Source organism: Spea bombifrons, chromosome 5 (genome assembly GCF_027358695.1).
Source record: "Spea bombifrons isolate aSpeBom1 chromosome 5, aSpeBom1.2.pri, whole genome shotgun sequence".
In the NCBI taxonomy this organism is placed as follows: domain Eukaryota; kingdom Metazoa; phylum Chordata; class Amphibia; order Anura; family Pelobatidae; genus Spea; species Spea bombifrons.
In genome coordinates this window covers 100,008,034-100,018,215 of record NC_071091.1, presented here as the reverse complement: position 1 = coordinate 100,018,215, position 10,182 = coordinate 100,008,034, and the positions used below count along the sequence as shown (strand labels likewise).

The 10,182-nt window shown below is 36.1% G+C and overlaps 1 protein-coding gene across 1 annotated transcript in view; it reads left to right on the top strand.

Annotated features, from left to right (window-relative positions):
- Positions 1-291: 291 nt before the first annotated feature.
- The window catches only part of TRPS1 (transcriptional repressor GATA binding 1), a 133,668-nt gene continuing 123,777 nt past the window's right edge, over positions 292-10,182 (top strand). Inside the window, exon 1 of the mRNA XM_053468270.1 lies at positions 292-772. The gene's annotated coding sequence lies outside the window, so the exon portion shown is untranslated. The remainder of the gene's footprint in view (positions 773-10,182) is intronic.

Sequence of the window (10,182 nt, the reverse complement as noted above, 5' to 3'; positions counted from 1 at the left end):
AGGATGATTTCTCACATTTCACTCTCACCACCTCCCTTTGTTTTGTTTTTTTCATTATTTACAACTTTGCAATGTTTCACCCAGCAACCTGTGCCTGCAGAACACAATGCAACTTGAAAATGAACTGGAGTAAGGGGGGGGTTTGGGTGGAAGGGGGGGGAGTGAATGGCTGCCTCTCTCTCCCTCTCTCTCTGTCCCCAGCCACCCCACCTCCTCCTCCCCCCTCTATTTTCTGCGTGAGTCCTGTCTTGCTGTGCTCACTGCGCCGGGCTCTGCTGCTGTCTCTGGATGTGGGAGGACGCTGTGCCTTTAAGACCGTGCAGTCGGGGGTGGCGCTATGCTCTGCTTAAGGCTTCTTTGATATTAATAGTGTTGGTGTCTTGAAACTGACGTAATGCTCGGAGACTGAGGTCCTGACAAGCGATAACATTTCTGATAAAAGAACTGATCTCTCTGCAATCTAGTCTGCTCCAGATCCAGGGATCTAATATTAAAAGCCAGTGCATCCAGAGCCTTCTCCTTCTGGATCTCCACCCCTACTCCTTGTTCAGTGTCTGGGTTCTCAGCACTCAGACAGATCACACTGGTTGGGGGGAACAGGAAACCTTTTCTCACCCACCCCCCCCCCCCTCAACCCCTACCCTCCAAAAAAATAATCAAAGATCAACTCTGCAGAACAACAAGGAAATGGTTCATGGCTCAAGCTAGATCTCCACCATCTTCCATACTGCTGCTGCTGCTGCTGCTGGGGTTACTGCAGATCAATCAACAGGTAAGAGGGGGCAGAAAGGCAGATCCAGCAAACAGATCAGGGCAGAAAAGGAAGGAGCTTATGCTCTCTCCCTCTCTCGCTCTTCTTTTCTCTCTTTCTCCTTCTCCTTTTATCTCTCTCTCTCTCTCTTTTCTGGAGACGTAAACATTGTTGCATTCGTGGTGTGTTCTCAGAGCGTTAAGGATCTTAAGTGTGTGAGTGTATGTATGTGTGTGTGAGTGTGTGTGTAGGGGGGCATGCAACCAAATAAGTGACTTTTGATTATTAATATTATTCATGTATTTTGATGCACCGAGGATCATATGAGATTGGGGGGGGCAAACAGGACTTTTTGGATTTATTATAATTTTTGTAGGGGGGGGCAGCACTTGCAGCACTGGCATCCTGAAAAGGCAGTAAGTCCTGATCTAATGTGCAGAAGCCCTGCTTGATTGTTGAGGGTCAAGTTCAGACAGAAAAGGAAGAGAGAGAATGCAAGTTTTTGTTTGGTGTATGAGATTATTATGTTTTTTTTTGTTGTTGTTTTTGTTTTGGGTTGGCTCATGGAGTAACTTCCAGGTCTGTTCGGTTTGACTTCTATTTTAAAAGACAAAGTTACTGGATCTGATTTTTATTTACATATCTGAGAGCTGAAACAGTTTGCTGCAAAGTCCTTGTGATTATAATACACAGGAGGGGGGGTTGGCGAAGGAGCGATGATGTTTATTAGTGAGTTTGGGAAACTTTTTCTCATTGAAGTAGTGATGGGTGTTGGGGGAAAGTAGCAGGGGCAATGAGGTATGCTATTGATCTACTTTAACACACAAAAAAAAGACAAAAAAACCTTGTTTTATTAGTTCTCGGTTGACAGGGTGACGGTAAGAAGCATGTCTGCCTCTTACTTAGGGGACACTTCTGCATGTGCTTTTGTGTCAAACTAAGATGGGACAAAATGAATGAGGAAACTGTGTGTAACTGATTGGTTAAAATACATGGTTATTATTTTAGGGGAAGCTGCAGTTATACAATGACTCACTAGTCTTTATTTTAATCCACTGTATTCACTTAATTCTCCTAATTCTCATAATAAAAGGGAGGCATTGAAAAGAATCTGAATTAACAGCTCTGCATGAAGACCGCCCTGTGCTCTCTCTCTCTTTTATTTTATTTTTTTTTTCATTTTATTATTATTATTATTATTTTTGAATCTATTTTGGAGACTTGCATTTATAGAAAAAAAAATTAAGACGCCTTATACTATGTTGCTTATTCCCGATAGCGTATTAGATTACACATGGTTAATCATTTTGTGAATGAAGGTTGGTTGTAAAGTTGGTGGCTACTTTGTAACTGTAAGTGTTTTCTACTGGCGGAAATTTTTTTTGATGCTAATCAAGACAAAATACTTTTAATTGCTCCGGTTTGAGTCTGGAAATGTATTTGTACAACTTATGTAAATATACTCTACGCTGTGAGACGGGGAGGTCAGGAAGATACAAAGGGGCGAAAAAAGGATCATTCCATTTGGGACCTAGATGGAAAGTCTAAATATATTTAAATCACAGACTCGAGTCTTTATTTCATCAGACTTCAGGGAGGCTTTAAAAAAAAAAAAAAGTGAAGGAAATTCTTAATCACTGTGTCAAGTTTTTTTAGCTGGGCAATTAAAATCTATGGGTTCTGGGGGTATCGAGTTTCTTTTTCCTGTTGATTTTAAGGGAAAAAAGTTAAACATCTGAAATGTGGCCATTTCGGTTATATTTTGAGATGGATCTAATTATCGAGAACCAAAAAAAAATAAACGTAGAAGTCCATAATGAGAATAATGTAGAATGTTTAAGAGTTTTCATTCAACATCATAATGTAAATATTCTGTTGTAGTGTCCACGCTTTTATTTTTTTAAGGGCACCCTGCGCGTGGAGTTGTAGGTCTTATTTTCCCCGTGTTTTCTATACGTCCACGTAAAGGTTAATTATTTAGGTCGTAGTATAAACATACGAGTTGTACGAACTATTTCCTGTAACCTCTGATGCTGACAGAACTGTCTGGAAATGATACTAACCATTTTGATTTCTTTTCCAGTGGTTGAATCTTTTTTTTTTTCTTCTTCTTTCTGACGTGGCTAATGCAAACATTGACTTCTAAAGCTTATCTTTGTATTCGCTTCTATTCACGGGCCGAGTCTTTACATTTGTTTTAATGGCGTAGTTGTGTCTTCGCTTAGGCCTGTGGCTTGCTTGGCCTGTTTGAGTTAGTAGGCCTCACCGGTAGCTAAGAGGTTAAATAGACTTTTTTTCTTCTTCTTCTTCAATGGAGAAGGGGGGGGGGAGAGCTCCACGAGGTGCCAGGCTATCACTCACAACTTTGTAAATTGTAATTACGTTTCAGCTTACTAGACATGCTAAATTTGTGAACATATAAGATTTTTGTGCAACGTGACTGGAAATGATGAAGTGTACGGACGCTCGGTGAACGCGGGTCTATTAAAAGCAAACAAGTACAAATTGGTAGTAAAAATACCGTCCCTGCGCAGGGGATATATATTCTGATTAAGATATTCTGCGTGAGTGTAAAATGAACCCATTCATTCAATCAACTGACAACTTTCCAATCTCTGTTTGCTTTTGCTTAATTTAGTTTCCACAAGACAACTATTGTGGTAGTCTGGATTCATTTTTTGGCAGGCACGGTTAACTGTAAACGCAGACGTTTCTGTCCCAAATATTACACCTCACAAGTCAAATTGGAGTTCGTAATGCTAGACAGATACTTTAACATAAAAACTCGGTACATTTTCCATATGCTGGTCTGTAGTAACTCTGTGGGGCTCCTGCCCGCTTTGCTTTCTTTCTTTTTTGCCATTTTAACCCGATAAGCGACACAAGGGGTTTCGATCGTGAGTAAACGCATGATTTGCCAGGTGGCAGTAGGCTATGCGTTAACCCTTTGGGTACCAGTGTGTGGGAGCAGCCCCTTTGCTGAGCAGCGTGCAGCCATAGCCGTCCCTAGAGAACGCGGTTGTGATGCGGCAAGTTTGAAGACCTCACTTAAAAAAAATAATAATAACGGGTTATAATCTTAATTTTTTTTTCAAATTTAGGGATAAAGATAGTTCAGACTTCCAACGCCGTCCCATCCTGAGACTTTGCTTAACTTTACAAAAGTTATTTGTCCTTTTGGTTTGGGGCAAACATAACACCGACTGCCCATTGGTTTTAGGAGGCCCTACGCATATGTTACCACTAGGATGTTTGACCACACAGAAGACAGCTATAACATGCTATTACACCAGAGCCCCCCCCCCTTTCCCAAGCGTTTTGCTCGGGGTCGTAAAAAAGATTTTAGAACTTGCTGTTTGATTATGGATCACGCAGATACCTCGACTGGTTTTATATCATTAGGCTTTATATCAAAACTTAAGACGGACTGTTATTGCTCCTCTGCAAAAGCAGCTAAACTGACCGGAGTTAGCTCGAAACTCTCTTACACTTTAAGGGTTAAATGATCATACGTCGGAATAAAAGCTTTATTCTAGTATAAGCACATCGCTTCATGTACAAATGTCTCACGCGTGTTACACGTATCATCTTTAACCCAAGGATGGTAACATCTGATAACTTCAATATTTGATGCCGAATGTCTCTTTCATAACACCCCCCCTTCTGTAAATTCTAAACGTTTGAACGTTGTTGTTCTACGTATTGTTTTGTCTTTTATATTTACACGAGACCTGTGAAATACCACCAGAAAATGTTTACTATTAACAGGACCCCTCAATGTTTGTGACCCAGGGCTTAGGTTGGACGCTGCTGAATGGTCTTTATTGCAGTGTGTAGGGGTGGTGTTGAGTTACTTTGAATAAATCACTTATGCTTGTAGATACAGCTATTTTTAAATCGGTGTAAGAATTTTTTTTTTTGCTCTGGCTTAACATCTTGTATATCATTTGTTAGATTGGTTTGTAAAGAAGTGTAGATGTGGGAGAAAGTTATTTTCTGCTCTGTTTACTTTTTTTTAGGTACTAGGGCACCAGATGAAGAATTCCACCATCATCCAACACATTAATTCCGCGTTAGTCTTCTTTTTTAAAGCCTGTAACAATTTTATAAAGAACATCCTTCCGATAAATCATTCACAAAAACACGCAAATCAGATTGTAGCTATATCTTTTTTTTTTTTTTTTTTTTTTTTTTATAATCAGAGGCTACATGAGGTTTTAAAAAACAGATCAAAATTTCCTTTGAAATGTTTTTGGGGTTTGCGAGGGCCTGAAGGGGTTAATAGATAATGTTGGATGCCACAATTAATACCGAGGGGCAAGAATAAAAGAAACTTTAAAAAATCATAAACTTTTTGACGTGTAGTGTATATGCAATATCTCTAATACCAAAGAAATGGTTAACAGATGAAATTGAAGAACAAACTTCCATTTATTAATGTTAAAGTGATGGAAACATGCTTCAGGGCTTGTTATTATTTTTATATATATATATTTTTTTTAGTATAAACTAGGATATAACGCAAGGGGAAAATGATTGTAAAAAATGTAAATTAGTTTTTTTCTTATAGTTTACTTTTCCAGATTTTCAGTATTAAAAAAAAAAAAAAATGACGCACGCAAGCTTTGGCATGCACACGATTTTTTAACTGTAAAATTGATTAAAAAATATACGTGACTTTTGAAGGGGTTACGCTGTGACCATCAGTTCAAACCAGGGCAAAACAAAATATCTTACACCGTTCTAGCAACAAGAAAATTGACACAGAGAAGATCATTTTCTGCTGACGATATTAATATGTAATAAGTTCTCCACGTGAAAATAGTTTGGAACTTACGGAAAATGATTCAAATAAAGATTTACTGACACCGAAGAGTTAACTTTATATATTCTTAATAAAGTATTTGGAAGTCATTGACGGTATTCTTCAACATACATGCAGAATATATACGTGTTTATGTATATGTATGTAGAATTACTGATTTACTTTGCTTTTGAAAAAGGAAGGGTTAATACTATTTGTTCCTCCTATTAGTTTATGAATAAATTTAAAATAATACATAAATAATACATTTAAAATAAATATTAAATTTTTTTTTTGAGGATGGAAAGTGAGTTTTGGCAAAACAGATTTAGCAGCTGAAACTGTATGTTTGCAACTGAAATCATTTAAGGATCCATACATCTGGAAGTATTGAATTGATTTAGACCCGAAATGTGATTTTCTTTTTAAGTGGAGCTTTCAGTGTTCTCATTTGTTACACAAAACATGCTGTATTTTCTCAAGTATAAAAGTAAAATCATGAGAAAGTGCTGTATATTAATGCATTGAGCTAAAATGTTTTTTTTTTTAATTATATAGTTTTATTGTGAAAAGGGTAACTTTTTTGGTAATCGAAATATTACCTAATACCTTTAACAAAATTGTAAGCTGATCAATAAATAAATGGTGATTTTTAACCCCCCCCAGAAAGATTTGACTACCGAGTCAGCAAAGGGGTTTGCCGGGTTTCTGGCCTACGTTGCAACTCATTTTATGATTTTAAGTGAAATGTATTCCGGCGAACTCGGATCTCATTTAGAACGAAACTGGATGTGATTAGGAATTGTTATGTTTCTTGGGGAAACACCATGTAAATCTTTTGATCCGCTACGACAGCTTTCTACGCATTAATCCACGCGAGGCAGTAGACACCAGACGAGTTGACGTTGGTGTAGCATCACGACCTGGCAACTAGGAAACATTATCAAACAACGCTGGCCTTTGCCAGTATTTCGTTCCTTCAGGTTAGGTACTCCACCCAACGGGACGGGGCACCACCCTACGCGGAAGACTATAATTCAATAGTGCCGTGCTTATAGTGGTAACCCTCCCAATGGTTTCGGGCCAAGACGTCTTTGGGTTTTTTTTTTGTTTTTTTTTAATCTACGTTTTACATCCAAGATCCTAGTCTATCACGAACGATTGAGGCTTCCCTCAAATATTCCAGGCTAGGAAACCCAGATTACTTTCTTATGTTAATGACATGATGCAATCTAATCTAACATATTTGGAATGCGATGAAACAAAAAACTCTTGCGCTACCAAAAACCGATCCTATGCGATAAAGGAAAGGCGTGTGCATTATGTGCTATTATTCTCTTATTCCTCCTTCCCCGATGCGTTGTGAAGACGCTAGGATGAAGGATTTAAGATTGCTAAAGTGCCAAAACGATGAATAAACACCCGTTCTGATAAGCAAAAAAAAAAACAAGAATACAGACCAATACTTCCAATAAGAAAGGGCGAATCCCTTGAAAGTCATTTTATGGGAGATTTAGCTATTATCGCTTGCTAATAATTTTTAAATTTGTTGCACAGAATGAATCCAATGTTGCGAGAGCTTTAATAACGGTAATAATATTCGTCGTCGTCTGAATTACACCTCTAGGTTACAAAAAAAAAAAAAAAAATAGGAGCTCTAGGTAGAGGTTCAAAAATCTCCAAGGGTTCTTAGGTTTTCTTCAATGGTTTACTTAAAGATATCTTTCGGTTTTGCCTCGAACCATTTCAAACCACCCCGTTCTTAAAGTGTTTGCCAGCGCCCGGCTTGCGAGAGATTATGGATGACAGTTTCTGTTATATAATGAACAGGAGTATTGTTTGAACAAAGGTAACATATTTTGATTTGTGTACTTTTTTGGCAGTTTGGCACCAGTTCAGATCTAAAAAAAAAAAACCGAGAGTGATCTAACAGTGTAAATATCTGAATATTTTTAAACAGGCGGTATAGTTGTGGTGTGTTTAAATCATCTGTGATACGCATATACAAAGCCCAAAATGGTAAACTCTGCTATCTAAACGGGATGAACACATTTCCTTTTGGGTATTGACTTTGTGAACATTAAAGGCTGGCATAAACAATGGTGGTTGTAGTGAGGGGGGTCAAAAAAAGGGGGGAAAGAAATCGCATAACATTGGTTTAACGGCCAACTATTATTATTTTATTGTTTGTTATTCAATATACTTTTTATATTATTTATAACTATTTTTGTTGAGGTTGTTATTTTTAATTTTAATAGAGAAGGCTCATGTAGAATGCATTTGTTATTCCTATCATGCCGTTCGATTTTTTTTTTTAATATTCATTTAAATTTTTATTTTTTTTTACTTTTCTTTTTAGATTGCTTTTATTTTTTATACCGACTACATTTTTTTTTTTCATAGGAAAATGTAATTTTCTAAATTTTATATTCTGGTAGTATACTTATCTTGGCTATTGATGACTTTTTTTTTCCTATTGTAACTTTTTTTTTTTATTAATAGAATTTAATTTCTGGAAATACTTTTAATGTTTTCTTCCCCTTGAAAACATCATTATAAAGCTTGTAGAAGTATAGCTGTTCTTATAAATATTAGGTTATAATTTAGGTCATTGTGTTGGATGGATATTGTTGACGATATAATAAGTATTTGTCCAGACGTTTAGACAGGTGCTCAAACTAGCCAAGAGGAGTTGTGTCTACAGAGCTTCTACAGAATATGTTTGAAAAGCTTTATTATTACAAATTACATTTCTATTTAAATTAATTATATTATTCCATATATCATCTTGTCACACCCTGTGCCTGTGTATATATATATATATATATATATATATATATATATATATATATATATATATATATATGTACCTGTATATAATGATGTGTCATTTATCGTTTTATTCTTAAACAATTATGAAATCTGGTTTTTTTTTGTGATAACTTTTATCCTAATGCTTTTACTGGCGTACGTCTGTACATGTATAGAAAGATGCACGGCATTTATAAACCAGCAGTTATCCGGATGATACTGGGTAATAAAACACACTTGAACACTTAATAACTTGCAACGCGCTATTATTATTATTATTTTTTATATATAGCACCTTCATATTCCGTAGCGCTGTACAATGGGTAAACAGGACATAACAAGTAGTATATAACATAACTATTTGACTTACAGAAACAAGTCGTTTCTAACATTTTGTGTGTGTGTTTTTTATTTTTTTTTGTTGTTTTTTTTACACCATTGTTATGCAAGCTTCGGCCCAGGGCCAGATGCAGCCCTCAACTGTTAATGTAGAATCCGATGGCAGATAAGAACCATTTGGCTCATCTAGTATGACCTTAATCGATCCATGGTTTTCTTATATGCCGGACAGCTTCATGTCTATCCCATGCATGTTTAAATTCCCTCATTGTTTTAGCCTCTACCACTTCTGATAGGCGGCTGTTCCACTTATCTACCACCCTCTCGGTAAAAGAATGGCCCTTTTCTAGCTAGATTTGGCTAAAAAGTGTGCGGTTCTCCGCATGAAAGAAATTGGAGCATGCTTATGTATTATAAAACTTTATTAACTATATAAAGTCCAAAGCCACAATAAGTATGTGCTCGTCTATCTATCATGTATACGAAATACAAATAGCCATACAGGATGGCACATCACATAAACAGTAAAGCATACATCATTTTTGGATTTTCGACCCAGACATTGGTTTTGTGAAATAGGATTGTATTTATTGTAAATGGATTGGGAGGGCTGAGTATATCGTTATAATGCTGCTCTATACAGATGTAGTAACGTCTGCCTGGCTGTAATTTCATTGGCAAAGTTTCCATCAAGTGAATTTGTATAATAGTTTGCTTTAGTTTTTTGGGTGATGTAATGTTGCGCGACCACGGACCATATGGTTATTCTATTTCTCTAAACACGATTCCTTTGTGCATTATATGTATATATAGTTTTATATATATATATATATATATATATATATATATATATATATATATATATGTCAGTTTGCGGACTATGCGTTATTATTGCAGCCATAACTTCATAAAATTCTTAATAAAGCAAGACAATTGACATGATAAAAGTTTAATGCCAAAAACTATTTTGTTCACCCAATTCTTCATGTTTACGTCCGTACAAATAATATCACTCTTGCAAAGCCAGTGTTGAATTGAATCTGGTTTAAAGGGGTAAAGTCTTTTTGTTTTGCTGAGAAATTAAGATTTGCCCATTCTGTCTCCTTCTATTATTAAAATAATAATTATTATTATTATTACCTTTTATTTATTCAGCACCAACACATAACAAATATACATCAATACATAATTCTACCTATTGATCTTTCAGGCAGAGGCCCTTAATCATTTAACTACTTAGTTACCTTTGTGATTATGAAAATGAAATTATATATTGTGTGCAAGAAATCTTTTTTTTAACCCCTTGTACGCTATGGTTTGAAGCCTGAAAAAATTGTACCTGCGTAAGCCCTCACTCTTTTCTCGCACTTTTCATTGGGTTTTACCGTGTCTTTTAAGTATTATAACCTGTACGTTAAAAGGCATTTCCAATCTAGAAAAAGATTCAATTTTTCCCTTCAACTGTATACATTTATTT